A 25,222-nucleotide genomic window follows, 5' to 3' on the forward strand; every position below is an offset into this window, starting at 1 on the left:
TAAATACAGGTGGCACGCTATTTTTAATATACCGTGTCTTTTAAAGTATCCTGGATTTATCAGTATACATACTACAAGTAGTATACATATATAAATTCGATCAGAAGCCAGTCAAAGTCGCAGGATCGCGTTTTGCGAATCACCATCTTCCCACGGTCCTCGAGCGGGCTTCCATCTCGGGAAGTCCTTTCGCGACTATCGATATCCGCGTATAAATCCTTGGCCATATAGACAGCCGAATGACGAAAATAAAATTTCATCCGTTAATCCCTCGTGAGAACGGTGACGCACGTGCCACGCGGACGCAGGGCGTCGAAGAACACGGTGAAACGTGCGGCCACACGAGTAACGAAGATATAAATAGCTAATGAGAAGTTAAAAGGAGCGAAAGACCACCAAGGGAGAGCTAATGAGTATTCCGTGGCTGTCAGCTATTAATGCATAAATCGTTACAAGCCCTGTTAAACGAGCTTTCTCGAAAGTCCCGAGACGTCGCGCAAACAACGTGTCGACACGCTTGCACGCTGTCGAGCTTTCACTTGATCAAACGGCCGACCTTTGTCCACCTTCTTTCCACCACTGCAGCGCTAGTTACATGCATATCGTGGCGCTAGTTTGTCCACGCGATCGCGGTTTTGCGCGGCCATGTGAGTTAGGCGAACGAACGTGTTTCTTTCTCTGCCAGTTATCCCTTTCTCGTCTCTACTTGCTTTTTATCATCCTATATCGTATATTCCTGTTCGAATTTTATTTATTTATTTATTCCCAGTGATTTTATTTATTATTCCAATCGAATATTTTTCTAACGCTCACCGAGTTGTCCGTTTTATTTTTATTTTTATTAATTGATTTTGGGTTATTTATTATACAAATTGGGTCATTTTTATCGTGTAATTTATCGAGTTGTTTATACGTACTTTTTAAATTACATTTATATATATTTATATCTGAATATTTCCTTTTCTATTATCAATTTATTATTTCCCTTTGTTATCAAATTTTATTGCGTTCGTGTAATTCTGGTTACAAGAGAAGGAGGAAAAGATAAGATTACGATAATTCTCGAAATTTAAAATTTATCTAGAAATTGAGCATCTTCTAGATGAATTTTTCACAGTTGCCAAGGAATAGTGAATTCATCATAAACGTTAAAAACTGCGTTGAAATATTTTATTATAGTTCCTATTATTTCCTTTCTTTATATTAAAAATTTATTCTGAAAGCTTCTTAACCTTACTGTTGCTTTCTTTCCAAATTTATTTCACATGTACCCAATTATATTCTCTCTTTACATTTAACACGGTTCAAATTGTTAATCCTTTGGAAGGCAACTACGCGATATCTACATAAAAGGTAATTACCATTTTTAGCAGATTAATGGAATATACATTGTCGAAATTCTTTTCCTATCGGTACCAAAAGTTCGCATCGCGAACATCGTCATTTAACACCATTTCCATCACGTTAATCAACTTAACCCTCTTACTGCTCGTGTCTCGCTAGAGCACTCACGCTCTTCATAAGTGGTTCATTTACTTCAGTCGTCGAAGTGGGTGATTATAGTTGATGGCACCTCATCTTGAGAGCTGTATTCAATACCATTAACACTTCCTATATGCTCGTGATCTGATTCTGACAATTTCGACGATTATTCTCATCCGTCCTTAATCCCTAAATTCATTCTATTAATCATTGCTGATGAAATAATCACGGAAATTCTACAAAAATTTTGGAAAGAGGAAATAATTATTATTATTATTATGCACGTCAAACCTGATTTTATTTTATTTTATTTTATTTGTATTCTCTCCCAATATTTATTTTTAGATAAATAATATATTCATTTTATTTGGTAATGGGTAAACATCTCGAAAAATAAAATCAAATAAATATTGTCATAATTTCGAAAAGGTAATTTTCTAATTTGAAAATTTATGAATATACATAAAATTGACGAGTACAAATGAATATTGCCGTTATATTCCTGCTTTGATACTATGCAATATTCATCTGTCGAAATTTTCTTGCATCACACGTTTGATGCTCGTATATTATTTAATTTCCATGTATTCATTTTCCATTCTCATTAATAACGATAATGGTAATAATTTCCGTCCCCATGATACGAATAATGGTAGTATTATAAATAGGAATAAGAATCGTAATCTTTTTCATCCTCATTAATATCGTGTACCTCGGTATCTCATTAACGTGATATAATTTAATTTTTCTAAGTAATAATTTTCTTTTCCACGTTCGTAAATTCATCAATTTATTTTTATCGAAGGAAGCCTTGGAATTATCAATACCGATACACCTCGACGATGTTCTCGGTATTATGCACGTCAAACCCACGAAGTGCGGCTGATTTTTGTTTAATACGGATTTATTGACGATGAAGTATCCGTGAACTGATCGAGGTAATGGATAATCTACAAGATCGATATTAGATAGTTAATATGAAACTCTTTCGTTGTTGAAAGGGATGGGGCGTTGATGTTAACCCCCTCCAATCAGAATTTCGTATAGTTATTGACAGAAAAGATATAATTGTTTGTATCATTTACCTTAATTTTTTAACTGGAGGTATTTTTATGCGGATTATTTTAGTAACTGTGATAAATATTTAGCCAAAATATGGTGGAAGGTTTAATCGAAAATTTAAGCACTGGTAGTAGATATAAAGAGTGATTTGGTTAAACAAAATTATATATTAGGGTAGTACAGAAAGAATTAAAATTGAAAGAATTAAATGAAAATTTAGTAGATAAACGTGTAACATATAGTGTTAGAGAGACGCCTATTTATAAAAATATGTATTAGATATTTTAACGTTATTATACTATATTAATTATATATTAAATATTGTTTTAATATTATTATTTTGCATACGTTCTTAAATATCGTACCAAATACTGTAGTACTGAGAACAGTATTAAATATTATGCTAAACACAGTGTTAAATATCGTACTAAATGTAGTCAAAAATTATTCCAACACTATACCGAATGTAGAAAAGAATTTAAATATACATGTTCCACAGATTGTACTAGCCATTAAATGGTCCATTGCAATATCACATTATTGAGCTATGATTCTTGATAATGGCCACGGTAAATGTTCGATACTAATTTATACGACCACAACGATTACTATTTTATCGCTAGCTGTTTAAATATTTAACGATTATCCGTGATAATCGTTGCATCAACCGATACTTCCGGTAATTGTTGTCTCAACGCGTAATAATTCACTGTGACACTAATTATCACGACGCTATCTACAATGCCATAATCGCTTCGAGTACCCAATATTTAACTTAAATAGTTTAATATAACAATTACCGTAGCTTATCATTCAACATTTACCCAACTATATTATAGTATATCATTATGGTATAATGATCATATTCAATAGGTCAGGAACACCGCTGTCGTGTCGAGGAACAAAGCAACGCCATCTACAGTAAAAATCCGACACTGCTTATTAACCAACCTAACCTACATTTCACGCCTAACGACCAAGAAATTTCGCCGCCAAGAAGATACGAAAATCCAAAGTGAAAAGAAAATCTAAGCAAAAAGATTTCCCACAATTTTTGCTACTTCCCTTTCAAGCCCTCTGTTCCTTTCTCATGGAACCCCCTATCGTGACGAGTCCCATTGTTCCAAGCCCAGAAAAACCTCGTTACTTATGGGGTGACCTAATAACCAGAAATCAGTGTTTCTACAAGAAATATCGAATTTACCTTTCATATCACTGGCTACAATCGACAATCAGCTGTGAAATTAAAATCGTGATTCCAATCGAACGTTGGACCCGTGAGACGAAGAGAATGGGTATCAATTAGCGTTACGTTCGCTTATTTCCGAGTTAGGCGGCCATGTTACAAAATGTAGCAGGCAAAGAAAATTAGTATCGTGGCTGAAGTACGTGTCGACCTACTTAGCACGTTTCCGTAATTGGAGAGTTTTCGCTGTCGCGTAAAAGGGAAAAGAAACGAGAAAAAAGGGAGGAGTGAACAGAAAAAAATGTTTACAACCCGCGACTACAGAATATCAGGGGATTTTCCCGTAGACCAGTGTGTATATACGTACATAGGCGTGTGTTTATAACTCGCTGAAGAATCGAATTATTTCGCGCAGGCAAGGATCCGCCAGAAGGGTTGATTTTTGCTGGTAAATAAAAATTTCAGGAGATTCGGGATACTGCCGGATTCGTTTATAATAGAACGAGTAGTAGAAAAGGTAATATCTGCGACAAAAGTGGAACGATGTAAAAATACGAAAACTGGGATTAAAAATGAAAATGAGAATGGAAATTAATTAACATTTCGGTACACAGCGATGGAAAGAGTTTATAGCATTTTCAAATAGCTTTTTTTGCATATGACGTATTTTTAATTGGTCATTTGTTGGAAAATGAGGTATTTAAAAATACCATTAAAAATTGAGAAATTGTCAGAAGATATTAAAAATAGGAGATTAAAACAGCGAAGAAATTTATTACTGCAAACAATTTTCTGATTTATGTATTTGATAAATCAATAAATAAGGGTTACAAGGCAACGCAATTTTGATGATTTATTTCATTAGAATGCCAGCGTAGGCCTTGCCAAAAATTGATTTACACCGCGCCATATATAACACGTAAACACGTCTGACCAACGACGGGCTATACTACTGGAAAAATCTTTATTCGACCAACACGAGAAGAAAACTGATTTGTGTTGCTAGGAAAGCACTTCTAGGACGAACATAATTCGATACCTATTACCATGGCAGTTAAAACAAACAGCAATCTCGTATTATACGTCTCGAACTATACCTGATTCAGCCACCGCGAAAACTAATAGGATAACCAAGTACGAAGACCTGGCACGAAAATTCCGAACACTAAACAAGGTCAGGGATTATTCTAACTCGGTTATTCGTTAACAGGCATCAGTGTTATCCCATAATGGGTAATAGGATCTTCTTGATCTATGAGCAAACTATGATATTAATTTCCTCGCCTATGAAGTATCAGGATAATTCGAAACATGGTCTGCGAACTATAGCAAACGCGCATTGTTTATCGCATAACGCAATAAATACCCCAGTTAATCAGACAATATTTGCTACTTAATATTCCGTTTATATTTGATTGAAAAATTTATGCAACAAGATTCCGCGATTAATTAAAATAAAATAAAATACAATTCACGGAACCGATCGATGAACGTCGGCCGGGAGACAGTTCACCAGAAGGTTGCTGCCGAAGTGGACTGGTCAATCATAAATCAGGCATCAAGCGAAAACTCGAAACGGGAACTGTTGTCAGTGATATAACCGCATAAGTGGTCGGATATCAAGTGTACGTAGGCTGACGCGTTGAAAATGTAATTCGATATCAACAACAGTGGCATTGCGGTGGGAATACCAGCTGCCATTCAGTTTACGCGATCACTATTAAGCGTTTTGAATGCCCAGCCTTGCATTAGGTCGTCTTTTTACTGTTCAATATCAATTTAAAAATAATACATTATAATACGATATATCATAAACAAAATTACCTATTGATAATTGCAAACTAAATGGAATAGTGAATAATGAAGAATAAAGAAGAAATTTTTTTAACAATTTTGAGCTAATTTTTTTAAAACAGATATTTACCATTTCGTGAATTATACAATTATCGATACTTTGACTTTAATGATAAATAAATAACGTGCACCCTTAATGATAAATAAATAATTGAACTACCTTTGATATAAAATGTATGTGCATCTAGGAACTTGAAGTTATAGATTTTGCATCTATTTTAAGAGACTTGGAGGTTCGTTTTATAGGTTATGTGTGGTGGTCTTAGCTAGTTATGGAATTTCGACTAAGATTAAATGGAAAAGTTTCGGGGATGAAAATTTTAATCGAAACACGGTCTAGGCTAGCTCCACTGTTCGTGATGCCTCGACCTTCGCGTCGCGAACTGCAACTCGAGTGTAAAGAAAAAGAAAATCAATAAATATCTCGGACGTGCACACGTCGGCCATCGTAATCTTCGCCGGAATTCCTGCGAGACCTAGACGTATAAAGACGAAAAGCGGAAAGATGGCGCTGCTGATATAGTCTACAGCTCACGAAGCCTTGATCACGTGGTAAAATAGAAGTAACCTAATCAGAGGTACTATCTGGTTTCATTTTCTCGACTATTAATCATAAATTCGACAAAAATTCCTAAATTTCGAATTTTACAAAATTTAATGTATTTATAGATTTCTCCATTAGAAATATAATAAATTAAAAAATTCTTAGATTTAATAAATTCGTACATTCATATCTTTTATATTAATTGGATAGATTAAGAGATCCAATGTTAAATTTGAAGATATGCAATTTTTAAATTTAATATAAAATTTATAAATCTAAAATGAAATTCCGGGAATGTAAAATTTAGTATAAAATTAATTTTAATATGGATCATAACTTTAACAGAACGCTGACGATAAATTTCGCTTATTATAAATTCATTATAAATTTTAATCTGTTATTTCTCAAATTCAGTCAATTGGTTTTACTTTATAGATGTTTCTTTTGACTAAGCAGCTCATAAATCTGGCGCAAGTTTGTTATTCGAGACATAAAATCGGAATATCGAAATTCGTACGAAATTAAAATGAAACTTCGTGATTTTTGTATGTTTCAATCGCATCTCAATTTTGTTTCTCTTCCCTCCTTTCACATTTAAAGGATAGAAAATATTTTTCCGTTAACGTCAGCTTATTTTCATACCTGTTTTATTCGGTATGCTTATGAAGCCGATGAAATGGCGCCTGACGAGATCTTTTTCAAAGGAAACACGGCTGATTATTTCAAATTGTGAAACTTTTCGAAAATGCTTCGCTTCGAGGGCTTTGATCGCTTTTCGTCGTTGCACAGTTGGCCAGTCCGGAATCAAATCGAATTGAAACTTTCATCAGTGCTTTTCATTAATCAATTCGTTTCGATTGCACAGCGCCACGTAGTCGCCTATTTTGCGGATTCGTTTTTAAAATTTATCCGGCTCTATTCGCGAAAGCGCGTGGTATACTGATTTTTGCTCGAGTACCGTTCGCGTTTGTTGAATTAATTTGTAGCCTGGGCAAGCTGGCAGGACGAATTTATTAATCGACTGAAGTTAAATAGAAATTGTTCATTCAATTTATCCGATTACGGGCTATGGGTATTTTTAAATGTAACAGGAGTCAAAATTGATTTAGCGTCGGGTTATTACAAAATTTCAGAATATTTCAGCGAACTAGGATTGGTTCAGTAGTAGGACGTAATATTGGTCAGACGAGGGAAATCCTTTATTCCTCTGTGCACAGTATAAATGTATGGCTTCAGTTGAATAACACGGTATACATAATTGCAAAATTACAGAAAAAGATTATAATTATATATTACAAATATTCAATACTATAAAATGGCGTTGAATGTACGAATTAAGTGACTGAAAATGAATTATTGATATCAAATTGACGATAAATGATCAGATTAACAAAAATTTTATTATTAATTCTTTCAGTTTTAGAATTTTGTAAAATATTAAATTCAAATTAATACAATTTTGTAAAGAGAAAGGTAATATAAATAATTTCAATTATTAACAGTGAAAGTAATAATAGAATTTTTGTTTTTACAGCATATAGAGAATCAATTATTAATATATTTATTTTTCTTTAATAACAATTCAACAATTTTACCAATTATTCTGATTTTCAAATTCTTTGTTGTTTCTGGATACGCACTTTAAGCAACTTTCAATAAATTGATAATCAAATTATTGATTAATAATATGTATTGTTAAAAATACACATTTTATTCATAAAAATCCTATTTAATCGCCTGAAATTCCTTCATTATCGAATCGAGCTGTGCGAATTAATTTTATGAAACAATTGGAAGAAAGCTGTAAAACGCATAAATATTAACGATAAATTATTAGCTGTGTATTATTATCAAACATAAATTTTTATAATATCCAAGGGAATTGAATGAACGATATGTAGTGAAAAAGATAAATCAATTAATCATTAATAATAATTACTACTGATTCTACGTAATATACCCAAAAATATATTTTACACTCGTAGAAATACCTTCTTCCACCACATTAATCTCATTGCGTATCGAATTTAATTCCATGCACATTATCGCGTTTAATTGCATTAAATTACCGAATATTGGGCACGGAAGTGAATTGAAAGCAGAATAAATGAAATTAAATGAAGCCAATATAAATGAAGAGTAAATAAAAATATGAGAATATAAGTAAACTATACTAATAATTAACATACAACACTAATAACATCACATATATAACATGATATTATATACGACACATAACACCAATAACTATAACAAAAATTATTAATAATATATAATACTGTCATTTAACACCAATCACCCCAAATTACATCAACATAATAATCATAAACAATTAACAATCAACATCACCAAAACTCCACTTCCTCCTCACAATGGTACCCGAACATAACCTACATAATTCTAACCTCTACCAACATAGTTGATCACGGGATACAATATCGGCAGATTTCCCGAAACGATCGACGGATAAACTTGGCTACTATCGGTACGCAATCGTCCGAGCACTTTCAATCAGCGTTGATACTCCTCCTGTCCGCCATTAACGAAATAGTTCAACGAGCCTTCGATTGTGACGCAGCCGGCTATAAATTAATTCTAATTAAAAGCGGATCGTTCCTTATCCGTCTTCCACGTCCCATATTGCATGTCCACTAATTTCGCCTGTATGTGGCCGCTATCTCGGCCCGGTTACCTGCCATTGTTTACGGTCTTATAGCCAAAACAGTGAGCTGCCCCTGCGTGATATACGCGTGCAAACACGTGTGTGCATGTACAATAGTACCGGAGGGCATGGGTTCAGCTTCGAGGAGGAGATCGATTACGTTAAGATGGGCTGGTCAGGCTTCCGACTCTTGTTCACAATTGTTGCACAATTGCTGCATTCAAGGCTGGTTTCCATGTATAGCTGCGTTGCAAATTCCTTTGAAATCGTCTCTGAGGGGGCTGCAAGGGTTCCGTGGTTTTCGGTTCGTTGGGATTTTTATGCTATTTTTAAGAGAGAGGGGTAATAGAGAGAGACAGGGAGAAAGAGAAAAAAAAAGAGAGAGAGAGAGAGAGGGAGAGAAAGAAAGAAAGAAAGAGAAAGAAAGAGAGAGGGGTTTAATTGAGAGAGAGAGGTTTAATTGGTAGAGAGAGAAAGAAAGAAAGGTTTAATTGAGAGAGAGAGAGAAAGAGAGAGATGAAAATGAGAAAATAGGAATGGAGGTGCGAAGGATGCTAGTAGAAGAAAGGGTCAATGAGGATATTAAGTAGAGTAAGTCAATGATTGTAGAACGCTGCAGTGATATATTCGACAGATAATGGATAATATACAGAGCTCTCTCGAGTGATAGGGAAGTATAAAATGAAATTTAGTGTTTTTCGAATTGAAATTTGAAAATTTGAAAATTGGATTAACGCAAGTTTTTAATGGAGAATTTGATATTATGGCGTCCCGATAATAAATGTCCCGCTATCCCTGGGAAAGTATTTCGTGCAGTACTTTATGATCACATTATGGAGTCATAAAGTGGACCGTAAAGGCATAAAAAAGGCCATTCTTGGAAATCTATTGGAACTGATACAGGATGTTACTTAATACTTAATAAAATATTACTATCTACTTCCTTTGCAATCTCAAAATTTCAATCAACATTTCCTTTTATGAAATCATCTCGTATAATAAATTTCCTTAACATTAAAAAATACTCGTTTTAACAATCTTTATTTAAATATAACATTTTATTTTTATTTCATTGCTATATTCTTTGGTAATTTATTCTTAATTATCGTATTTTATTTTATTCACATTATGCAATTTTATGTACACGTTGTCGATAGATTCAATAACCAAATCATTGCTCACACGTGTAAATCGTTAAATCGTCAACCGCCTAAGAATTGTATTCCTTTTCCCGAACGACCTTGTCCAAATATTTGTTTGCCATGGCAGGAAGTCTGAAGCCAAACAAATCTCTCCTTTCATTCTGCGAGCAAGTTTGAAAACATCGTTCCTCAGTTCGTCTATTCCCCAAAGACGCGTCGTAGGACACGGGTTCTTCGTGGTTTCTAGTCGCGTTGGAACTTTCGCACGAGCAAGGCGCATCCATAATGAGTGAAAACTTTCCGGAGGAATTATTCTGTTCCTGTTCGGTACCTGTTGAGTCACCGCTACGTCTGTGCTCGGGACTCGAAACTGGACAAGGCTTTCAAGATTCGCTTTCTTTTTCTAATTACACCCTGTTACTATTTTCCCATTTCGTATTTTTATATTTTTATCCTTCGCGATATCATTGGAAACGTGTTCTAATTTAATAATTTATTTGGAACTTGGGAGTCTTTAAAAACTTATCTAGAAAATTGGAAATATTGGACAAAATATTAGAAAAAATATTACAAACTTATCTAGAAAATTGGAAATATTAGAAAAAATATTAGAAAAAATATTAGAAAAAATATTACAAACTTATCTAGAAAATTGGAAATATTAGAAAAAATATTACAAACTTATTTAGAAAATTGGAAATATTGGAAAAATTATTACAAACTTATATAGAAAATTGGAAATATTAGAAAAGATATTAGAAAATACAGGAAAAGATTTTAGAGAAATTACAAAATTTTTTAAATTTAGAAATTTTAAATATTTATTTAGAATTTTCCAAAATTGTTACGAATGGCACGATATTTCCAATGCTTCGTCGGGGAGCAAAAGAATTTATAAATATTACGCGATATAGGACAGTGCTCGTTACGAAAACTCTATAAATTCATTAAATCCGTGCAAGAAGCAATTTTTTACGCAGTTTCGAGCATGAAAGAGCGGAAAGAACGCAGGATATACAAAGCAGGGTTACCAGCAGTTTCTCTCCTCGCTGTTTCACCTTTTTTCTCTCGAATCATGCGTCTCGTTTGCCTTTCATCGTTTTACGAGTGCTTTCACAGGCGAGTCGCATTAACATTTAAACTTTCCGTTTTCTCGGTTGTAAGTGGCGCTTCGACCTGGGACGGTTCATTAAATCCGAGTCGTTAAAAGAGTCGAGAGGGCACTGGAATATTTTACAAACTGCACGGAGTGTTTGAATATTCCCTTAAAATTAGCATTCGTTGACTAGGAAACTTTATCATTAGCCTAACTCCCCACCCCCGTCCGTGTCGTTTAACGGCACGCTTTCAATTAAACTTAAATTGAATAAACCGTCTAATTGAATTCCGCTTGACTGTCCACCGCCATTTTCTATGTGAAAAATTCAGTGGATGTCGCATTTCACTTTCTCCCCTTTCTTTTCCTCTCGCTGCACCACGAAGATTCGAATTTTTTCGCTGTCAAGATGATTTATGCAACGATTAAACAGATCACTGGTACTACAGCTTGAGAACCACTGGTTTATTAAAATCTCAAGGATTAAACAACGTATCCTTATCAATCTTGCAATTTAATCCTATATGCAACTTAATTATTACAGAGAGACTATCATGAATCCCAATTTTTGAGCTAACAGTTGTCAAAGCTCAAAGAACAAGAAAATTAAGCAGCCTCCACAAATTCAGTAGTATCAATAATCTGTCAAAATGTTTAAAATTGACTCCATTCGCTTGTCACTGTCATCATACGGCCCAATGAAAATTATAGTGACCGGAACAAGTCGAAGAACACGCACATAGCCTAAATCCCTAGTAGAGACACAGGATTCGACTACAATGAGGGCTTAAGCAGTTGTTGTTACGCGATTCGCGCGTTGTTTAGCCGGTTTCGTAGCTGGTCGACTCGGTTGTAACGCTTAATTGAATTGGACGTTCGCAAAGCCGAGGACGGCAAAGTCAAATTGAACGAGAAACTTGTCCGCGTGTATCTAAACACGCCTCTGTTTGCTGGGCCGCTTTATCCTTCAGCTCGTTTTCCGCATCACCGGATCATATCGACGGTGAACCAGTTTTCTGACCATGTGCCCGACTGATCGCAGGAACAACGATCCCTATACCAGTGGAAATCGCCTTTCTTGATAATAGACGAACGGTTCTGCCAAAGACTGTGCAATGCTACCCAGACGCGATGTTATCTAAAGTTCTTTAGGAGATATCTCGTTTCCTGGATAAACCTATAACCTTTTGACAGTGTTTACCGTATTATGACACGTTTACACTTGGACCGAAGGTTTACAGATCCTCCAGTGTTGTCTAGTATAGTCGATTAAATGTCTGATCGATTAGACGTACACTACGAGATGTCTGGAATGCAAGTGGTGACTGTCTTGATGATTTATAAGATCTCTTTTGACAATTTGTCATACGAGACCAAACAATTGAGTAACAGGATGCATATTCATCGTTAGAAATTGTAAATAACAGTGTAAATAACAATTACTTTCTAATAACAATTATGATAACAATAAAGTTGTAAATAACAGGGTCATCTCGTTGTGATAATACCTAGAGAGATCTAGGGAATTTTTCACTTGTCAGATGTCAAACGTATTACTCTTTGCCATTTACTTCAATTAATTTTTATTTAGATTAAAAATTGTGGAGCTTTTATTATATCTATTGATTAGATCAGTGTTTCTCAACCACAGAGTGATGGTTTTGGAACCACGAATCATCACAGATCATCAGAGATTATTTCACTTTTGCAAACGACAAGGTTCTCTCTTTGCTAACTCTTCGACAGAGGTGTCCCGCGATAAAGTTAGAGAAAATTGGTTGTCTGAGTGAATAAATACGAGAAGTTTGGTTTTGACAGGAGACTTCGACACGAATTCTAAAGGAACTATGAAGTCACGGAGTCGTGCTCTCGAGAAGTTTAAGATGCGAGTATCAAGTATGACGTTGCACGCGTTACACGTGGTATTAGCGATTCCATGAAGTTCTACAAGTTGCACAACTTGCCCGAATCCGGCTACCCGTGTGTTCAAGTATTAAAGAATTCATTTACTCGAGTACAGCATTGAAAATGGTGTTACTATAGCTGAATTATTTAACTGCAGCTTGAACACCAATCTTTGTATTTAATTCATCGATGAAATTCATGAATACATCAATTCCTTCTACTCTCTTCGGAGAGGGTACTCAGGCATTCACAGAACTCATTTAGCTACGTTCACCCATGCTGCTAACTAACCTCAACTGCTGATGCCATAAACTAAGTTATTCCTCGAATCTCTAACATTCGAAACTCAGGCAGCCATTTACCACAAATATTTAGACTAAATTCCTATTTCTATATTAATACTAAGACTACCAAACCAGTCATAGCGATTGACCTCAAATATTCTGTTTCTGAAGGTGCTGTAGATTAGCAGTTGCTCTTCATACTTGATCTAGGTAGAAACATAATTTTATATGTACCTATTTATTTTTATAACACTGTTTCAATTATTCTCAGTGATTTTATAGTTAATGTAGTCAGAGATTCATATTTTTCATTCATGCCACAGTGCCTATGTTGCAGTATCTAATTTTTACTTCGACAATTTTTATTCATAATTTTTACTAAGAAGATCATGGTGACAAGACATTTAATGTCATCGAAAGAGTTGTGGGTAGTAGTTCCTACGATGGTCTGTCAGTTGGTGTCCCCTTGGTCACTGTACTATGATACGAAGCAGGTAGAAGGACGTAGGGGAGGGGAGAGCGTTTCGTTCTGGGCCTGCTAGTGGGACTAGTGGGTCACTAAGGCATTGTAGCAGGCCAATTCCAATTTTCTCCAATTTAACATACGTTTAATGCGTTAATGCATTCTAGCAGGCCCTGCCTTGGACAAGGTTGCTTAGATAACATAGGAACTTCTATTTAAGGGAGGTCGAGGATTCACCGAGGACTTGCGAGAAAGTGCTCGAACCTCCTTCAAGTAGGGATCCATCTGGTGGCGAGAGTGAGAATGATGGTCGCTACAAAGTTATAAGGCTTCGAATGCCTTTCCTTGTTATATTCAAAGGAATTAAAAGAGACGACGAACGATCGAAGGATGCTGTCAGAGCTATTATAAGATTATTAGTGCGTGAGACTCGTTATCAGTAGCTCTATTTCGACTGGAGATCTTCAGCAAACAAAAGGGTTCGCTTGTTCCGCGAACGGATTGCCGTTTCCGATATTTCTTCTTTTTCTTCACGATTATTCTTTGTTACTCGCCGAACAACCGTGAAATTGAGGATAATGATACTTTCTCCGTTCGCTTTCGCGGTAATTACTTTCCATACAGGGCTTCGTCCTGTTCTCGAGTCTTGCGAAAGGGCTTCTGGACGATTGCCAAGTACGATTAAGCTTTGATTTTCTCTCCGTTCGAGTAAGTCGGTTTAGCAATCGAATTGATAATTAATGGGAATAGGAATTTCAGAATTAGTATCGAATTTCCAATAATTTGCATTTAGAGTGGCATTTTATTCCTTCGTTGTTCGATCACAGTTGGAATTTTCGAAAATAATTGTGCCTGTTTAGATCTAAGTTTTAGACGTTAGTTTGGAGGTTAGGATTCGATCGAATTTTAGTACGATAGGATATTTTAGATCTTGATTATCTTTTAGTTTCAATAAGTACTCGGGTTATTGATAATTAATGATAGAAATTTCAAAATTAGTATAAAATTTTCAGTAGTTAGTATTCAGAGTGAAATTTTATTCCTTCGTTGTACAATCACAGTTGGAATATTTGGAAATAATTATACCTGTTTATATATGAATTTTAGAGGTTAGTTTGGAGGTTAGGATTCGATCGAATTTTAGTAGGTAAATAGGATATTTTAGATTTTGATTATCTTTTAATTTCAATAAGTACTCTGGTTACTGATAATTAATGATAGAATTATATATTTCTGTTCTACGATCACGATTTCAGAATTAAATTCTTTCAAGCTCTGTAGGATTTAATCGAATTTTGGTGTAACGAAATATTGTACTATCCAAATGTTTCATATTATCTTTGTCCCTCCAGTATGAAATGGGCATTACACGCACCGGTGCAAGGCGTAACAGCATGGGAAAAGGAAGGAATGGTACTGACTGGAGAATTGCACGAAGATTGTTAATGTATAAAATCGTTGCTCGTGTGTCGAATATTTGGAAAATAGAAAATCATATTTCAGAGCAAACAGAAAATCACTGGGCGAAGCGAAGGATAAATAACAGAAAACAAATAGTGACAGTATTTCCATGAAATAAGAGTAAGTCACTGTTTTTTCACCTTTCTAGCAACGGTTCGCTGTACAAACTTTTAATTGTTTTATCAAGAAATTTAGCGATGGATTTATCGAATTAATAATAAAGTTGATAAAACTTCCCAAGTATATTGATTCAACATCGCTTTTGATAAATCCACGAGAAATTCGAAGAAAGAAAGAAAATATCGCACGTTTCATACTTTATATATTTTTCTCTATTTAATTTTATAATCAATTTACGAGGCATAATTAGTAATAAATAAGATAACAAGAAATTTTGATGTATAATATACATTTTATTGGTATTAAAAGCATTTGCAATATTGTTACTTATTAACTGTTAATTAATATAGCGAGAATGTTAAATTTTTAATATTCGTTAATTTCACTTGTTTTAATGAACGAAGAGGCTAATTTACATTTTGTTTGGAAATAAACTACCTCTACTGATAAGCGAGTAATTTAATAGTTAGATCCGTTTGCAGATTAAATCAAGGTAGTTAGCGGAAATTATTTCTGGTATCTTTTATAAGTTAATTAAGGAATGGTACTCGAGTGAAAAACTTCGCGATCGGGTAAAAGTTTAATTAAACATTAAATAAATAGGCCGGTCAAGATACTTTTCGGTCCCAGGCGTAATTAATTTACGAGTTTCGTGAACGAGCCTCGAGAAATATGTAAAATCCAAGGGAAAATTGACTATTGAAAATTATTACGGAATTAAATCGACATTTGAAATATTGCAAATATTTTAATATAAATTATATTATTAAATTATATTATATTTTAAATATAAATACTTAAAAAGTCTAGAAACTTTTTCAATGTATTTCATTTAAATATTGTTTCGCTAATTTTATAGTGTTTATAATTTTTACCACTCGTTATCGGTATAGTCTCCACGATTTTTTCGTTTATAATTTCCATAGTCTCAATAAGTTCGCAATAAGGTACCATTTTCCCTGCGGGTATAGGGGCGTCGGAGATCTCGAAGGTCGCGTTTGATTTTTTAAATGGAATGGTAACCTCCTTTTACTATTTCATGATAACGGCTTTCAAGATGATTACAGTGACATATATTAAAGAAAAAGGTAAAAAAGAAACACGAAGATCGCCTCAGAATCGAAAGACAAAAGTGTCGTTCCATTAAAACCGTTTGACAAGTCTAAACTTAATAAGAACAGACGGTTTTACCATATTGAAAAGAGAAATAACAAAATTCCAAAATATTTCAATTAATAAATATCAATCCGTTTTAATTAAATTCGAAAAATTAGATTTTTATCGAACTCAGTTGGCATGTGACGTATTTTAATTTCATTCGTCGAATCCAGATTCCAATTTACACTTCAACACAATTTTTATTACCATTCATACGGTTTATCCAGTCACAGTAAGCCTATCTACAACCTAACCTAACATTTTACTAACTTAATACGAACATCCACATGACCACGTATTTTATCTCACTGATGTTTCTGTATTATTCTTTTTCATCCATTTATGTCACTAAATAGACGTCGCCATTTTGCTTAGGACATAGAAGTCACTAGACAAAACTTCTCGGGTCAAACGCAAATATGAACCGACATGACACATCTAGGGAATTTTCTTTTCATCATAAAACCTGTCTAATATTCATATAAATCCATAAACGTCCTTAAAAGAATCTACCTCCATACAAAATCTCTGAGTCACTCCATGAAATGATCTTTTAAACGATTTACCAAAGTATATATACAATCGCAGTGAATCTATCACTTTGACTTAACCTAACTTTTTCCTAATATAGTACATACTCCTTCATCCTCATATATTGAATTATTTTATTATCTCCGTATTATTTCTCTTCATCCACCCATGTTACTAGATACGCGCCGCCATTTTGCCTCCAGTATAGAGGTCACTAGCGGAGATTCGGCGCCTCACGCGACGATTGCACTCGTAGGTTGTGTCCGTGGGCCGAACGGAAGTATGAAACGTGTCCATAAGCCAGGATGACGTCAGCCACGGGGCTCGGGGGGTCAGGAAGCTTCGAGGGGGTCCGGTGTGCAGTCGGGTTTTCCTCGTCGACGAATAACTCGGTTAATTACTCAGGACGATTCTGGCCCCGGCGGTGTCCGATAAATCTGATTTGCTCCAGCGACTCGGTCAATCGCTTTCTCGCACGAATGCTTTTTAGGCACGTCCGGCATTTCTGTCGGTAATGGCGACACCTACGCCGAGGGACGATTACCTTTGTTTCGAATTTTCGAATCGAGTCGCGCGTTCCCATTGCCAATCACGGACAATCGATTCCACGTTCCTCCGTTTCTTCTCTAATTTTTACCCAGGTTTTTCCTCCCCTCTGTTTCCTTCCTTTGAGCCCTCTTTCTCTTATTTCCTTCTTTTTTCCTCGACTTTGTAACAGTGGCGTGTCATCTCCCAGGTACTGGAGTAATGTTTGTGTATTTTAGGCGACTCGGTTATTAGGGGAAAGAAAATGTGAGATTTCTAATCTTGATATTAATTTCGGATTAATTTACATTTTATCGCGTACCTTTCCATTTCCACCTTTTTAATATTATGGCGAATGTAATGTTTAATTAATGCGAGTAATTATGTTATTAATGTGATTAATGAGATTTTATTAATGCGAGTAAAATTAGGAGATATTTAAATTTATTTTTTAAATTATAAAATTTTATCCGAGGAACGATAGAATAATTTTTTGAATAATTGTATAGCAAATAAAATACATATTACTATAAAATTATTTTTATTTTAAAATTAGTTTAGTATTATAAACCATTATCAATGTCATAAAGTATTGATTAATTTACGATATTTGTTAGTTTAATATTATAAACATATTCTTCTAAAATAATTTATAAGCAAGAATAGAAACGAATATAAACGAATAATATTTACTGACGTACAAGTTTATTTTTAAAGACGATTTAATAACACTGTTCCATCCTTTGAATTCTTTCAAAAGCATTTCAACGAAATAAGCAGAAACTTTCTGCACAGAAAATCTTTTGTACATTATTAACAATACCCTGCTATTTCATAACTTTGTCGTTAATTACATAATCGTTATCGCATCTGAAACGAAAGCCTCCACGGTGGATCAATATTTCCGGTCGGCACGGATCGACAGTCCTCCTACTTCCTCCCGTGCCTCAAGTATTTTGTGGACATTATTTCAGCTATTTAGGCCATTACCACCGACATAAACCAAAAATAGATTTCCATTAATACGGTTAAACGTCATTGAAATTTCTTGCAAATTTAAAGATAATTCTAAACGTTTCCTTCATATTTCCATTTATCATCACGACAAATGGATGTCAATCATAGATAATAGATCATAGATAATAAAAATACAATAGGTATATCAAATAATATACGAATAAAATTACGAAGACATAAATTCATCCTTTAACTAATTTTATAGACAAGAAAATAAATGACTTTCACGAAACTTACGCTTTATCATTTCTCCAGTGATCTTCAGCGATCACCAAGTACCATATTAAAACTAATCCTCTCATACCAAATTGATTTATAGCTTCACCTATTTTCCCGCAACCTAAGTTTCGTTACCTCCTCAGAGACCTTCAGTCTCCTCAAAAACCATTCTCCTCTTTGGTAAATAATTTTTGCGAATATTAAAATTACACTTGGATAGATCATAAAAATATCCTTCTTCAGCGATTTTCAGAAATCATCATATTGAAATTAATCCTCTCACACCAAGCTTTTATCAAACCTATACATATCCCTCATGAAACCTTCCATCCCTTTGTTACATTATCCTTCCATGTTCAAATATTCGAATTAAATTTTGACAGAGAACAAAAATGAAAAAAAGAAAAAGAAAAATAACCTGTTTCATAATTTAATTTTTCTTTAGTAGCAATAAAAGATCTCGAGTGGAAGATAGTTTACGAGTGCGGCACGTATTTGAAGTACCTAGTCCACCGAATTTACGGGGAAAGGGGCATGATTGGGAAGGAAAGCCTGAGTGAGAGAAAAGGACAGAAGGAATGGTTTAAATAAGGGTACAAAGGCACGAGCGAGATTCAATCTGAGAATGTTCAAAGTCTAAGAGCTTGCAGTCTAAGTAAAGCAGGATCAGTACAAGAAAGTCAGTCAAAGAAAGTGTGCCAAAGACAACAACTATTGTTTCTTAAGCACTTCGGCGCCAATGCGCTGCTTTGCCGCACCTGGTCCATTTTGGATATAGCGACAGATGTTGGTTGCGAATTTTAGATCATCATCATACCAAAGAAAAGAGCACGGTCCAACCAGCGGAGGAAGTCAACCCGTACATGACCCTAGTAGGCTTTAGGAGTACGCCCGGGGAGATACCCGATTTGGCGTATTACTCTTGGGCCACTTCAGGTCTGGCATGGATGAGATCCAACCGAAGGTCTCCATGGTCCGTAGTGTGCCAAAGACAACAATTGTTTCTTAAGCACTTCGGCGCCAATGCGCTGCTTTGCCGCACCTGGTCCATTTTGGATATAGCGGCAGATGTTGGTTGCGAATTTTAGATCATCATCATACCAATGAAAAGAGCACGGTCCAACCAGCGGAGGAAGTCAACCCGTACATGACCCTAGTAGGCTTTAGGAGTACGCCCGGGGAGGTACCCGATTTGGCGTATTACTCTTGGGCCACTTCAGGTCTGGCATGGATATGAGATCCAACCGAAGGTCTCCATGGCCCGTTGCCACTCCCTCTTTCGCATCCAGTGGCATGCGCGAACGCATGGGACACCACCCACTGGATCCCGAGGGCACCAACGAGGAGGCGAGGTGAGTGGACTTGCCGGTTTGGGCCCTACAACTTCACCGAAGACTCCCGCACTGCGCAGCTCGGCTGTGCAGCTATAGGGATCATCAGTTCCATCGTGGTTTCTGGCGGACACCTAACACCAGAACCCTCCCCAGCTTCTGCCCTCAGTGTGCCAAAGACAGTGTGTCAAAATCTGAAATCAGTCAATTTTAAGAAAGATTAGAAGATCGTGCACATAGCGAAGCTCTCTTGTTTCATAGCTAGCCGCCGTCATTCTACTTATAAGCTTATTTTATTCTCTTCAGCTGATAATACTATTGTAGGATACCATTTCCAAGGAAACTGCGAATCGGCTATTGCCAACAGAAACAAATTGTAAACCGATTGATATTTTCTAAGGGTAAATGGAAAAGTTATTTTAATTAAAATTAAGTCGCGTGGTTCCAGGGGGGCGGTGAAGCGTAGGTTAAGGAAAGCATAAAAGCATGGTCCTTGAGGACCAAAAACAGAGTGCTTAGAAATCAATTGGTGTTGGAAAGAGAGTTAAATAAGAGAGCGTCTTCGTGTGTTTTCGTTTCGTTATCTTGGTACTCTTTTCCTAAGTTAAATCAATTTACGAGTTTCGAGTTCGTGTTACTCTGTTCTCGTTCTTTCGTCAATTTTCGGTGTCTCAAGATCAGTTTCCGCCATTCTACGATATTAAACCAAATTTTCTCATACCAAGAGCCTACTCGTGCACATATACCAACTTCCTTATCAAGACCTGCCATCTCTTCACGATACTTATCACCTTGTCCCGTGAACATTCGAGTCAAGTTCTCCAGAGACCAAGGAACCTATTTCCGTGAACTACGTGTCTCTATCTAGCCAGTGATCTCCACCGATCACTTGATCCCCATATTAACCTTTGCACTCGGCGATTTTTTCATTAGAAAAATAGTAATAAAAAATAGTAAATAAGAAATCATCTGCAAATTAAGACGCAGAATTATTTTACTTCGACAAGCAGCATCTTACTTTCGTTGGGCAATTTTAAATTTCATGTATCAATTAACATCGACCTTTAGAATTTGATTAAACGGTGACTGAGAGGCGCCTTTCAGTCACCATTGGATAAAATTTCGAAGCTCGATATCAATTAATATATCAAATTTAAAATAATATAACAGTGTGCAAGGTATCGAAATTAAATAATTCTAGGTGTTAGTTATACGATTTCTTATTTACTGCTGAAAAAATATCATCAGCCTTACAGCGGAAAATTTTTCAACTCGCACCCTTCTTTAGCCAAAAAATCGTCGAGCGCAAAGGGTTAAAGCTAACCCAGCTGAGGTAGCCTCGCCTCTCTCCTGCTAAACCCAGCCACCCTTCGTCAGACCGTCCTTGCCCAGCAGACAAACTGCCATCCGACTAGCACAGCCTGCATCCACCACGAGACCATTCGTATTCGACCCGTTTCCAGCTTTCTCCTCTCCCGCCGAATATGAATCCGCCCCCGGGGGCCAGAGGTAACAGGGAGACAAGGAAGACCGTTGACCCAGAATCTCTCATCCCGGAATCGATGGCCGGGACTCTCTTTGAAGTCGCGACAAAAAAATAGAGGAAAGAAGAAGAATAGACGTGGAGGGGGCTACGAAAGGAATCCTTCGATATCGGTAAACGCGAGGCAACGGCGAGGGCCAGCAGCTGAAGAGCGAAAGAAAACAGACGAGCTGCAACCAGTAGTACAGGGGACAGGGGTTGGTGCGTTGTTATCCGTTAAAATCTAGGTTATGAGTGCTAGGGCAGGCCGCGAGGGAAAATCGAACCGAGAGGCCTGGACACACCGAGAGGAAGAGTAACTCACCCCATTTCTTTCTTCCCCTCCCCTCCTTCTCCCCCTCTCCGCCACTCCTTTTTCACTTTGTCTCTTTGTCAGCCGGTGCCATTCCGTGTTCCAGCTGGTGCGTCGCTCGTTATTGGCTCGCTCACGCTCGCTGCAGGGCCGGTGTCCGTGGGCAGAAGAAATTGTATCGACAAAAGTCGATCGCTCGGATCACGGGATGGAAAATGGCGAGAGGAGTCGATGAAATATTCGGATGTTCAGCCGGGATGGGATTTCGTGCAGGGTCTGACGTTTACCGTGGAGGGTTGACGCCTGTTTGCATCACGCCACGCGACGTCTCGTTAGAGAATCATGCGTTGGACAGGCCGGCTAGAGCCAAGAAGATGAACAGTGGCTTTGGCGGTCTCGGGTGTTTGCGTTCCGCGTTAGCGAGCTTTTTGCGACGGCTAGTGACTTTGGCTGGGCATGTCGAGGATGGTATGAGGGATGCAGAAGAATAGAAATTGATGGAACGGTGAGGCTGTGCTTATTTCTCACGTTGTAGACGAGTTTTCGACGATAGTCGACGATGATGGTAATTTATTGCAGAGACTATGGTTGGTGGTGGTAAATATAACTGATTATTAAATAATCAATAATATTGGATTGACTATATGCGATGACGATTAAGCATACGAATTTATAACTACAACTTAATTCTACAACACAATTACAACTCAGCCTGTTACAACTATCAACTAATAACTCCTCTCTACACAACTTTCTTCTAAAGACTCCCCAAAAAACTGTTCACTAACCACTTCTGCCTTCTTTTATACACGAGGTGGAAATCCTGCGATACTACGTTATTAATAAATTATTACTGTGTACGAGTGACGATTATATATACGAATCATCTCTTTACAAGAATCTAGATCCATTTTCAACTTAGTGACAGTGTTCAACTTCACGACTCAATAACGACTCAGTCTGCAACAGCTTGTCACGAGATGAAGGATTTTAACGAGATGAAGGAGCAAAGAAGCAGGGGTTGACAAATATACCTATATATTTGCTATCTGTGCTCATTTATATATCAGAATTAGTTCCTATTCTCTTGTCATCTTGTCACGATGTTCGATAGGAACATACACGTACTTGAAATATAAGAGTGAAGGTGCGAGTATTCATTTAATGACAGGGTCCGCAAGTTTAAGGTAGTTGGTTCGTAATAGATCAAGCACGCGTGCTGGTAAAATCAAGATTGTTTTATTCACGCTGTGGCTAAGGTTTATATATATTTACAGGTTTGAGTGATGGGAGTTGACTTTGGTCTGTGACGAGGTGTTGCTGATCTTTGGATTTCCTTTGTTTCAATCCCGGTATGGTGACGTGTTCAGGTGTCAGAAACCACAACTAAAACTGTCCACAACCAACTGTCTACAAAAATTGTCCTCCAATTAATCTTCATTTTCTTTATATATTTTTCCCACCATGCACATGTTTTCTGATGTCTCCCTTGACATGACCATATTTGGCTCAACATATCGCCATTTTTTCCCAATTGATCTGGGTTCTGCTCCGTCATACAGCTACTTACGTGTACATGGTGGAAAATTCGTGATACTATAATATTATAAATGGGGATTGCTTTGATGTTACAAATATTTTGAAGTGTTCGAGTACCTTCTTCAAAGTCCCAAATTGAGATTCGAATGGAAATTTCGAGCCATAGTTTATTTGAATAAATATTTTTGTGAAAATATGTAAAGTGGAAAATGAAAATTTGAGAAATGTTGAATAAGGGTTAACATTGTGGGCTGTTGGATGAAATATCGTCGAGTCGTACTACTGCGACGTTTCATGGAAGTACAATTCTTTTTCCAATAATCCTTTTGCGTTTAAAAGAGAGAAATGGAATAATGCGTCTGCTTACTTGTTAATTATCCATAAACCGTTCCTGTTATAAAATGTTTCATCATCGATTCCTTCGAACATTCTCATTACCTGGATAACGATCGTATAATTAACATCTTTGCTTCTACTGGTATTAATTAACACAGAGTAAATATACACCGTTGATTGATAAATTCACAAAATTCTCCTGAATATACCCGAACAAAGAATAAATTAACACAAAATTTAATACTTCAATTTTGAATTTTTATTTCACGTTTAACGAAATAAATCCAGTTCAAATATACATTCCAATTCAAACATTCCTCACCCTTTTACAATTATTAAACCAATCAATCCACCATCGTTTCCCACTTTCACTGCAGCTCCCAATAAAATTGATCCAAAAATTCTTCAATAAAAATTCAAAAATTTGTCACAAAGGAAACGAAAAAGGGAAAAGGTAGGTGATTGAAATAAGGGAAGCAACGAGGGACGAGGTCTGTCAACGTGAAGGGTACAAAGGCTGTGACCAACGGTTAAAAAAAAATCCATATATTCGCCCCCTTATTTTTCCACCCTGTCTACGCGATGTTACCTTCGACTTTCGTCGTTTTCGCCGACGCTTATCGGATTCGAGGGTGAAACGCAGGATTCTCCGTCCTTTTGTTCCACCACGTCGACGCAGAAACGCTGAAGCTGCTCGAACAGCTCGATGAAGAATAACGAGTTGCAAGAAGAAGCTTCGTAGTCGCTGGTGCAGAGCATGGGGTTGAGGATGGGGGTGAGCTTGGTTCTGGGGAACATAATTCAGCACGCCGGATGGATTTCTTGTTACGAGAGATAGTAGTACTGTTTGCGGCGAGGAGAATTGTTTTTGGGCGTTGTTTCTTTTCTCGTTGGACCAGAGTGAGATTAATTAATCTCGTCTACGAAGTGTGACATTCGAAAAGGGAGAATAATGATCGTGACGAGGCTTTGATAAGCGACTTGGTTGATGGAATAGATATTTTGAGTCTAGACGAGCAATTTCAGACTGGGATGCAATTTCTCCAATCTCTCTATGGAGCTTCAGCCAAATGGAAATATTCCGAAGTAAACTGGGCTTCTTCGCTGTTTTAAACTTCCTGTTCCCTTTCTATTTTTGGAGTATTCTAAATGTAAATTCTTCTATTGGATTCGTAGAATTTGTTAATAAATTCTGAGACGATTTCTTGAATTTTTAGTAGCGCGAAATGCGCTGGAACATAATTTAAACATGTCCGACCAGTGGCAGACTGTTTCTACTTAAAGGAGAGAATCCATGAATTTCTCATACCTTTCGTTTAAACAGATGTTTCCTTAAAATATTGGTAAAAGAACGATGAAAATATTGTCGGATTAAATTTGTGGTAATGGTTACATAGATTTTTAAATATATATGTGTTGGAATGAGTGGAACAAGTATGCATGGGATGGAAATATCTAACGAATTCAGGT

The sequence above is a fragment of the Eufriesea mexicana genome, unplaced genomic scaffold (assembly GCF_001483705.2).
Source record: "Eufriesea mexicana isolate 0111107269 unplaced genomic scaffold, ASM148370v2 scaffold481, whole genome shotgun sequence".
NCBI lineage: Eukaryota > Metazoa > Arthropoda > Insecta > Hymenoptera > Apidae > Eufriesea > Eufriesea mexicana.